The sequence below is a fragment of the Bubalus bubalis genome, chromosome 4 (genome assembly GCF_019923935.1).
Source record: "Bubalus bubalis isolate 160015118507 breed Murrah chromosome 4, NDDB_SH_1, whole genome shotgun sequence".
In the NCBI taxonomy this organism is placed as follows: domain Eukaryota; kingdom Metazoa; phylum Chordata; class Mammalia; order Artiodactyla; family Bovidae; genus Bubalus; species Bubalus bubalis.
In genome coordinates, this window is record NC_059160.1 from 130,889,675 (window position 1) to 130,901,409 (window position 11,735).

General features: G+C 36.3%; 1 pseudogene; it reads left to right on the top strand.

Annotated features, from left to right (window-relative positions):
• The first annotated feature begins 10,745 nt into the window (after positions 1 to 10,745).
• Positions 10,746 to 10,861, top strand: LOC112584835 (annotated as a pseudogene).
• The last annotated feature ends 874 nt before the right edge of the window (positions 10,862 to 11,735 follow it).

Sequence of the window (11,735 nt, forward strand, 5' to 3'; positions counted from 1 at the left end):
ACAGGTATACATGTGCATAGTTTATTAAACAAATTTAATAAATGGCAAGTAACAGCTACTGTTGCTACTCTAGTGACTGAATGTATAAATCTGTTCTTTAATATGATGTGGACAGAATTGCAACCTACACTATTACACATATATAACAACTTCTCTGAATGTGACATATATTACTTTTCACTAAGGAGACATGGTATTTTAAAATGATGTGGCTAAAAGGATTCAAGCCATGATCACCAAAATTCTTTTTATCTATCTAAAATACTTTAATCACCTGGGAATTCAACTGGTGAAAATCATCTAAATGGTTTAATCTTTTGTTTTAATGTTTGGTTTTGTTAATGGATGAGCTGAAAAAAGGAGGCCGCTACTAAATCTGTTAGCATCAGAGTAGACAATAATCAAGAGTTCATCAAAATGTGTTAACAGAGTAAGAAGCCAGAAAAGGGAGAAAAAGGGAAAGCCACACCCTCCTGGTAAGATGACAGACTAACATTCATATCACACTACAACCAATAAACTATGAGGAACACTTATTCCAATAGAATAAAACCCAGGGGACAGAAGAATACCATCACTTCGCAGCAAATAGATGGGGAAAAAGTGGAAACAATGATAGATTTTACTTTCTTGGGCTCCAAAATCACTATGGACAGTGACTGCAGTCACAAAATTTAAAAATGCTTACTCCTTGGAAGAAAAGCAATGACAAATCTAGACATCATATTAAAAAGCAGAGACATCACTTTGCAAACAAAGGTCTGTATAGTCAGAGATATGTTTTTTTCAGTAGTCATGTATGGATGTGAGAATTGGACCACAAAGAAGGCTGAGTGCTGAGGAATTGATTCTTTTCAAATTGTGGTGTTGGAGGAGACTCTTGAGAGTCCCTTAGATTGCAGGGAGATTAAACCTAAGGAAATCAACCCTGAATATTCATTGGAAGGACTGCTGTTGAGGCCGAAGCTCCAATACTTTGGCCACCTGATGTGAAGAGCCAACTAATTGGAAAAGACCCTGATGCTGGGAAAGACTGAGGGCAAATGAGAATGGGGTGACAGAGGATGAGACTGGTGGATGGCATCACTGACTCAATGGACATGAGTTTGAGCAAACTCCGGGAGATGGCACAGGACAGGGAAGCCTGGTGTGCTGCAATCCACAGACTCACAAAGAGTCTAACATGACCTAGCGACTGAACAACAAGAGAAACTTGTGGGCTTCCCTAGTTGCTCAGCGGTAAAGAGGCCGCATGCCAATGCAGGAGACTTGGTTCAATCCCTGGCTCAGGAAGGGCACCTGGAAAAGGAAATGGCAACCCACTCCAGCATTCTTGCCTGGGAAATCCCATGGATAGAGGAGCCTGGCAGTCTACAGTCCATAGCATCACCAAAGAGTTGGACATGCCTTAGTGACTGAACAACAACATACATATATATGTATATTATAAGCATTAATATAAAAATTTTTGTTAATTATTCAGATTCTATAATTGATATGTAAAATATAAATGTTTTAATAATTCCCACTTTTTTAGTTTACTTAGCAATTTTTCTTGATTTTGTAAAAAAAAAACAAAAACCTTAAATTAGCAAATAATTGTGGAGTAAATGAATTAAAGAGCAGCAATACTAAAGAATTCTTTATATAGTAGCCAATCCTTGTAAGTGATATGTTAGGTATATTTCATTTATTGCATTCTGTTTTTTCTTTTTATTATTTTCCTTCTATTGCTTTATAATTTTCCTGTGATATAATTGTTAGCTTTCATCATCTGTCTCTAGAATGTATTTACAGGGTGTTTTCCACTTTATTAATAATTACATTTTCAGAAGTAGTTATTATTTGAAGCTTTTATATTTTAGAGTCAAATGTAAAACATGCTTTATGTTCCAACTAATTAGGTAATTATCAAGTTTTTCCTTAATCCCTATGGCTTTCATCCCACCTGTTACTTTTTAATCTTTTATTCATAGTATGTTATTCATATAATTTTGAAGAATTTTACATTTGCCTTTTCTTTTTTTTATTTTTTATTTTTTTAATTTTATTTTTAAACTTTACATAATTGTATTAGTTTTGCCAAATATCAAAATGAATCCGCCACAGGTATACATGTGTTCCCCATCCTGAACCTGCCTTTTCTTTACAATAATATTTATGAGTTATTTTTATCTCATTTCTAGTTTAAATGATTTAAGTACATATAGACTACTTTTTACACCCTGGATTTCTCATTCTTATTTATACTTGCTAAACTTTTTTTGATAGGATCTCCAGTTTAAATGATTTAAGAACACATAGACCACTTTTTATACCCTGGCTTTCTCATTCTCACCTATACTTGCTAAATTTTTTTTGGTAGGATTTTTTTGGTAGGGTTAAAAGATCATTCTATAGCTTTATACATTTAAAAACTGTGATTTAACTCTTGAATGTTAATCTTTTTCTAAACGTTATTAGTGTGGCTCTACTAATTTTAAGACACTGTTTCTTCAAAAACTGAAACCATCACTTTTTTTAGATTTACACGAAAAATAACATTTTATTACCTCACCAATTTTCTTTTTTTTTATTTTATTTTATTTTTAAAATTTACAATATTGTATTAGTTTTGCCAAATATAAAAATGAATCCGCCACAGGTATACCTGTGTTCCGCATCTTGAACCCTCCTCCCTCCTCCCTCCCCAAACCCTCCTTCTGGGTCGTCCCAGTGCACCAGCCCCAAGCATCCAGTATTGTGCATTGAACCTGGACTGGTGACTCGTTTCATACATTGTATTATACATGTTTCAATGCCATTCTCCCAAATCTCCCCACCTTCTCCCTCTCCCACAGAGTCCATAAGACTGTTCTATACATAAGTGTCTCTTTTGCTGTCTCATACACAGGGTTATTGTTACCATCTTTCTAAATTCCATATATATGTGTTAGTATACTGTATTGGTGTTTTTCTTTCTGGCTTACTTCACTCTGTATAATAGGTTCCAGTTTCATCCACCTCATTACCAATTTTCATACCATACATTCCTTCTTTAAAAAATTTCTCCTTTTAAAACAAATCTTTACAAGGTTTTCAAAAAGGATCTTTTAATAATAAGCTTTTATACAAAAAGTATTAGCTTCTGAAAGATAGTGTGCTTCTGCATAGGTTCTATGTGGGGGACAATTTTCTCTCATAATTCAAAGTTATCTCCCATTGTCTTCTGTCTGCCTTTGTTATTGCCTTTATTATTCTTGTTTCTTTAACAAGAAGTTATCACCTGATTGCCCTTTCTTTGCAGGTATTCAGCTCTTAATTTTGGTGACTTTTAGAATGTTCTCTTTGATTTGATTTATCTTCTGAGTTTTATCATTGTATCTCTGGGTATAGATCTGTGTTTGTTATGCCTGCTTGCAAACCATCAAGCTTTCTGAAACTGAGGACCTATGTCTTTCATCAATACTGGAACAGTGTCAGCTGTTTTGTATTTTCAAAATTCCACTTCTTCCATTCTCTCTATCCTCTTATTTTTGCTTTTGTATATGTTTTATATGTATGTTTTGCATTTTATATCAAAATATTTCTTTCTCGGTTTCCTTTCCTAGTTTTACTCTCCTTCACATTTCTCATCTCTTGTCTCTATCTCCTATCTTAGGTTTTCTTTTTTTCAGATGTGTCATCCAGTTTACTCTCTCCTCATCTTATTTATTTATTCAGGGCCTTCATTGCTGTGCACAGGTTTTCTCTAGTTGTGGTGAAAGTGGGCTTCTCTTTCTTACAGTGTGTGGGCTTCACATTTCTGTGACTTCTCTTCCTGAGGAGCACAGGCCCTAGAGCTTCAACTGTTGTGGTTCATGGGCTTAATTGGTTCAGCCATGTGGAATCTTCCTGGACCAAGGATCGAACCTGTGTCTCCTGCATTGGCATGTAGATTCTTAATCACTGGACCACCAGGGAAGTCCTTACTTCCTTATCTTTGGCTTATCCCATCCACTGGATGATTTAAAGCTAGTTCTTACATTTTTAATTTCTTAAAGTTTTATTTGATTTTAATCAAATATGTCTGATCACATTGATATTTATTTTTCATCATAATTTTTATTTTCTTTTTTTATAGTTTATTTTAACAACAAAAATTCATTCTTATCTGTGATAGTATATTTTGCTGGTTTTAATGATCATTTTTTCTCTTGTGTATTTAAAGACTTTTGATTGTTAGTTTATGTTTCTTGCCACCTTATTTAAAGGAATTTTGAGGTGTCTGCAATTAAAATGCATCCCCTAAAGAAGACTTTAATTTTCTTGTGCTGATATCCTAATAGCAGTTAAAGAAAAGTGAAAGTGTTAGTTGGTCAGTCATGTCTGACTCTTTGTGACCTCATGGACTATAGTCCACCAGGCTCCTCTGTCCATGGAATTCTCCAGGCAAGAATACTGGACTGGGCTGCTATTCCCTTCACCAGGAAAAGCACTTAAACAAGGGGACCATTAAAATGTATATTTTAAGTTGGACTTTTTCTGACCACAAGACATTTTCTTGACCCAAATTCAAGTAAGAGTAAGCTTTTCTTTAGAGGCTTTCAAATGAAATTTTTTTCTACTCTGTAAAGGCCAAGATAATTATAGATCACACTATTGCCCTTTGTAGAGTTTTTTTTTATTTTAATCAGCCCACTGTGAATATGGACTCTCAGTAGTTCCAACAGGAATAAGCAAATGTGTCAGAATAACCCCAAGGTTCTTTTTGCCCCAGTGGAGTTAAAGTTTATCACTTCTGAATAATTTCTTTTCTTTCACATCACCTCAGGTATGTATTTAGGAAGATGAATCTTTCTGCCTCTGACAGTATATCTAGGTGTATTCTCAAAAATGAAGTCCCTCTCATCATTTAGTATACAGTATTTTTGGACTATGTGACAGAGGGAGAGGGTGGGAAGATTTGGGAGAATGGCATTGAAACATGTAAAATATCATGTATGAAACGAGTTGCCAGTCCAGGTTTGATGCACGATACTGGATGCTTGGGGCTGGTGCACTGGGACGACCCAGAGGGATGGAATGGGGAGGGAGGAGGGAGGAGGGTTCAGGATGAGGAACACATGTATACCTGTGGCAGATTCATTTTGATATTTGGCAAAACTAATACAATTATGTAAAATTTAAAAATAAAATAAAATAAAAAGAAAGATATACTGAAAAAAATAGTAAATTAATTTAGTTCTTAGTATACAAAGATATTCACATATTTTTCTCTTTATTTATCTCCTAATTATTGACTTCACGTTTTCCCAGGTTTATCAAGATGAGTCTATTTCATTAAACTGTCATTCAACATGAATTGGTAAGATAAAGTTTGGAAAGAATTTTTTTAACTCCAAATAAGAGTAGTTTTTACAGGCTTAAAGAAGACAGAAGTTTACGTCTGTTATGTAACATAGACATTCTAAGACAGGTATGCTGGCTTCAAGATCATCAGGGACCTAGGATTCTCCACACCAGATTTCTACTTCACAGTACAAGATGGCCATGTTAGCTTCAACTATCACATTGGAACTAAACCCAACAGAAAAAGATAACACTGGGACCCTGCTTTTGTCATAGGATATATACACTAACTCTACTCATATGACATTTGCCATGACCAGAAAACTGTCACATTGCAACACTTAGCCTCAAGGTGTTAGAAAATGCCAGCTTTATGCTAGCTAATCTTGTGCCTAATTTATATTCAAAGATCCTATTAGTGAAGAATAATACATAGAAACTGGGGAAGAATCATCATTTTCACTCCCAAATAAGTAATTCCCAAGTTGTCTCCAATTGCTGTACCCAACTTCAAGTCCAGAATGTCTAGGGATGTTCATTTCTTTTCATCAAGCTAGGATTTGACTTTTGGTGTGCTAGTTATTTATACAACTGTGGAAAAACATAAGAGTAATAATCATAAAATTTTCCAAATAATAAGCGATTAGCAGTTGGTGGTATAGTAAGTTCTTAAGCTTGTCCAACTGGCAGCCCTTGATTCAACTTTCTGGGGAAAACTCCTTTGTTTTCTGTAGTCACAGTCTCTGTTCTTGGGAGGCTGTCCCCTGTCCAATAGCCTCCAAGGCCCCACCTGAATATTCCCTTAGAGTTTTCAGAGCTACAGATGGTGTAGATTTGGGAGCCCTTTCAAAAGTAGGTTGATTTTAAAGTTTGAATTTTCACAATTTTTGTGATTTTTTTTTCTAACAATAATGTCCCATTTGAAGATTTTGATGTATTTACTTGGTTTCAGGTACAAGAAAGCATAGCCAAGTGTTTTTGCCTAGACAGTTTTTAACCCTAAAAGCTGATTTCATATATACTGTTTCCTGAACCCTCCTCTTGCATGTGTACTAAGTCACTTCAGTCATGTCTGACTCTTTGCAAACCTATGGCCTATAGCCCACCGAGTTCCTCTGTCCATGGGATTGTCCAGGCAAGAATACTGGAGTGGGTTACCATGACCTCCTGCAGGGTACCTTACCAACCCAGGGATCAAAACTCCATTTCCTGTAGCTCCTATATTGCAGGTGGATTCTTTACCATTGAGCCACCAGGGAAGCCCCAAGCCTTTTTAATCCCATGTTTGTGGTTTTTTGTTTTGTTTTGTTTTTACCAAAGAAGCTATATCCCTTAGTTACAAAACAATAGTCTTGGGTAGAAAGACAATAAGCTAACTTTGTCTCTCCTTTTGGGAGACTTGCGTAAGGGGAAAGAAACTCTTAACCAGTGAAGGTACCTACCTGCTGCTGGAAAGTGCAACTAGAGAGCTACTACTAGGAAGAAGGGAGGAGTAAAGAATATTTTCTGAGGTCTCTTCCATTAAGGTTTCAAGTACTGTACATGTCACTTCCACTTCATTGTATCAGATAGAACGTATTCATATGACCATACTCACCTTTAACAGAGCCAGTCAAAAGGTCACTTTATTTCTGGCAACCATATGCCAAAAGAAAGCTTGGGGGGGTTTATTACACTGTAAGTGAGGAGAAAAACGTTCAAAGAGCAGTATCTGCCATCAGATGACTTCTTTGTTTTTAGCCCAAATAAGAGCTTGGGTCATGGAGCCAATGCCTGAGTTCAAGCTCTAGATCTGCTATTTCTAGTAACCTCTGTCAAGTTTGTTTCAAATAAGGATAATGTTATTGCTTATGCTTCAGAGTTGTCATATGAATAACATAACATTAGCAAAATGCTGTACAATTTACCTAGAATAGTCAAATTCATAGATTCAGAAAGTACATTGGTAGATGCCAGGGGCTGGGGTGAGGACACAGGGAGGGAATGGGGATTTAGTGTTTAATGGGGAGATGGTTTCAGTTAAGGAAAGTAAAAATTTGGGAGATGGATGATGGCAAGAGTTGAGCAATGTGAATATCCTTAGTGCCATTGAACTGCACAGTTAAATATGGCTAAAATAGTGTTTTATATCATGTGATTTTTACCACCACAACAAAAACATTAAAAAATAATGTCAGCAGAGTGTCTAGCACTAACTACAGAGCTCTGCTGCTGCTGCTGCTGCTGCTAAGTCGCTTCAGTCACGTCCAATTCTGTGCGACCCCATAGACAGCAGCTCACCAGTCTCCCCCGTCCTGGGGATTCTCTAGGTAAAAACACTGGAGTGGTTGCCATTTCCTTCACCACAGAACTCTAGGAATATTTTATTTTTTTTTATTTAATTGGATGCTAATTACTTTACAATTATTGTGGTGGGTTTTGCCATACATTGATATGAATCAGCCATGGGTGTACATGTGTTCCCCATCCAGACCCTCCCTCCCACCTCCCTCCCCATCCCATCCCTCTGGGTCATCCCAGTGCACCAGCCCTGAGCACCCAGCCTCATGCATCAAACCTGGACTGGTGATCTATTTCACATATGATAATATACATGTTTCAATACTATTCTCTCAAATCATCCCACCCTCGCCTTCTCCCACAGAGTCCAACAGTATGTTCTTTATATCTGTGTCCCTTTTGCTGTCTCACATATAGGGTCATCATTACCATCTTTCTAAATTCCATATATATGTGTTAAAAATACTGTATTGGTGTTTTTCTTTCTGACTTACTTCGCTCTGTATAATAGGCTCCAATTTCATCCACCTCATTAGAACTGATTCAAACGCATTATTTTTAATAGCTGAGTAATATTCCATTGTGTATATGTACCACAGCTTTCTTATCCATTCATCTGCTGATGGACATCTAGGTTGCTTCCATGTCCTGGCTATTATAAACAGTGCTGCGATGAACATTGGGGTACACGTGTCTCTTTCCCTTCTGGTTTCCTCAGTGTGTATGCCCAGCAGTGGGATTGCTGGGTCATATGGCAGTTCTATTTCCAGTTTTTTAAGGAATCTCCACACTGTTCTCCATAGTGGCTGTACTAGTTTGCATTCCCACTAACAGTGTAAGAGGGTTCCCTTTTCTCCACACCCTCTCCAGCATTTATTGCTTATAGACTTTTTGATAACAGCCATTCTGACCAGCATGTGATGGTACCTCATTGTGGTTTTGATTTGCATTTCTCTAATAAAGAGTGATGTTGAGCATCTTTTCATGTGTTTGTTAGCTATTTGTATATCTTCTTTGGAGAAATGTCTGTTTAGTTCTTTGGCCCATTTTTTGACTGGGTCGCTTATTTTTCTGGAATTGAGCTGTAGGAGTTGCTTGTATATTTTTGAGATTAATCCTTTGTCAGTTGCTTAATTTGCTATTATTTTTTCCCATTCTGAATGCTGTCTTTTCACCTTGCTTATAGTTTCCTTTGTTGTGCAAAAGCTTTAAATTTAAATAGGTCCCATTTGTTTATTTTTGCTTTTATTTCCATTACTCTGGGAGGTGGATCATAGAGGATTCTGCTGTGATTTATGTCGCAGAGTGTTTTGACAAAGGCGTCAAGAATATACAATGGAGAAAAGACAATCTCTTTAACAAGTGGTGCTGGGAGAACTGGTCAACCACTTGTAAAAGAATGAAACTAGAACACTTTCTAACACCATACACAAAAATAAACTCAAAATGGATTAAAGATCTAAATGTAAGACCAGAAACCATAAAACTCCTAGAGGAAAACATAGGCATGAGCTCTAGGAATATTAGGTAATTATGCTAGTTATGATGCTTATAATAATGATGATAATTATTGCATGGTTTGTCCCATATCCTTTAGATTTACTTTAAGATACAGTGGGATGAAGCTGAAAATAACATTTCCTGTCAATTCTCTATATCTATATAACCAGTAACTACTATGTACCAGGTACTGTTTGAGTCACTGAGTTGAAGCAGTGAAGAAAACAAAGATCCTGTGCTAATGGAACTTCTGACAGTCATCTCTACTGAGCCTCATTGCCAATGGGATGACACCCCAGTCCGCTGGGTATATATATAGTAAATGAAAACTATAATTTTCCAGCATGCATTGCTATCAAAGATTTCCCTGATGGCACATGCCTGCCTTTTCTCAAGGAACTGTGCTCCCAGAATAAACCAGCAATTTACCTGATTCTTCTCTTAGTTATCTAAAGTGTGTCTTATTCTTTGACTGGATTTAAAATTATTTTCATAGGTGAGAAACACAGGCGAGTGCTCACCCTGTGTTTTTACTCCTGATACTATACAGTGAAGAAAGTGTTCAGCATCCTCCTACCTTTTCCAGGTAGACTCAAAGTGCACTTTGTGCTCAAGTCTTGGAAGATTATTTTCAATCTATATCTGTTTGCCTTATAAATACTGTTGAATCATCCAAGATTTTACCAGTAGGTGTTTTGCCAGTCTTTACTTTCGATAGTTTTAAAATTTTGTCTCCCTCCAGGCAGGTCTGCAGAAGAATTTAATTAATTAGAGTTTTAGAGGAAACAATGCGGCTCCATTAAAAAGATATCATTGAATCAGATTGCCATCATTTTCAGATAAAATTTTAAATATGTTAAAATCTTAACTACTCATTTGACTTGATTTTCTTCATGTAATATTTTAGCACTTCTTATGTTGTTTTTTAACATCATGAAGAAATTCTAGCCAAACTTACTTATGCAGCATCCTTACCATGAAGGTAATTTTATCATTTAGTGGAAACATTCTTTCCAAAATATGACAATATGTTTCTTAATATACCCACTATATTGTATTCACATTATTAAATTTATAACTTAATTACAAGCTTGCTGCTGCTGCTGCTGCTAAGTCGCTTCAGTCGTGTCCGACTGTGCGATCCCATAGACAGCAGGCCACCAGGCTCCCCCGTCCCTGGGATTCTCCAGGCAAGGACACTGGAGTGGGCTGCCATTTCCCTCTCCAATGCATGAAAGTTAAAAGTGAAAGGGAAGTTGCTCAGTCGTGTCCGACTCTAGCGACCCCATGCACTGCAGCCTGCCAGGCTCCTCCATCCATGGGATTTTCCAGGCAAAAGTACTGGAGTGGGGTGCCATTGCCTTCTCCAATTACAAGCTTGCCTAACCTATAAAATATAGAGTTTTTAGATTATTTCTGACTTCAAGCACATTTTTTAAAAATGAGAATATTGTTTATTGATGGTACGATTTTATGTAATAAAAAATAATTATGCAATATTTACTTGAGGCTTGTAACCCAAAGTCTCATTCCCATGGATATCAGGACCAAAATAAATAAGAGCAATAAAACAATTGTCCTCACTATAAATCTAGGGATTATTCTGTAACATTGAACAGAAGATAAAAAACAAACTTGTTTTAAAATTAGATTTAGTGTTGTATGAAAGGAGAAGGTTGGCACTCCCCTTGACAAGGATGGAAGAGGCCTGACAATAAGCATATGGTTAAGGCACTGTCACCTACGATGTGACATCTAACCACTGTTTTTATTGGGATTTACACATACACACCACTATATATAAAATAGAAAACTAATTAGAACTTACTGTATAGCAGAGGGAACTTTCCTCAATACTCTAATGATCTATATAGGAAAATAATCTGAAAAAGAGTTGATATATGTATATGCATAACTGATTTCATTTTACTGTATACATGAAACCAACACAACACTGTAAATCAACTGTACTCCATAAAAATATATATACCAGAACACACTCAACAGTTAAATAAATGAGAAATGAACCTTTAAAAAATAAATAAAATAAAATTTTAAATGAAATGCAAAATAATAATTTGTCAGTTCAGTTCAGTCTCTCAGTCGTGTCTGACTCTTTGCGACACCATGAATCGCAGCATGCCAGGCCTCCCTGTCCACCACCAACTCCCGGAGTTCACTCAGACTCACGTCCATCGAGTTCATGATGCCATCCAGCCATCTCATCCTCTGTCGTCTCCTTCTCTTCCTGCCCCCAATCCCTCCCAGCATCAGGGTCTTTTCCAATGAGTCAACTTGTCGCATGAGGTGGCCAAAGGATGTTAATTATCTACAGAATTGTGACTTATTTTATAGATGAAGAATATTTCTTTTACCTTGAGTAAAAAATGCAAAAGCAAAATGTTCAAGGTGTGTGTCTTTTGAAAAGATTGGCTTTGAGGAATTTTAAACATTAAAATATATATCTCAAGCTGAAACACAAGGAATATTTTCCCATTGGGAAATAGGAAGATTCATATTGTAATAATTAGTAAGTTTTATCAAAAGCGCTGGAATCCAAACCCCCTTCACTGTCTGTTTGTACATCTTTTAGATGTTAGGAAATAAAACAGGAAAGAATAGAACATAATCAAGAACTCTATTTT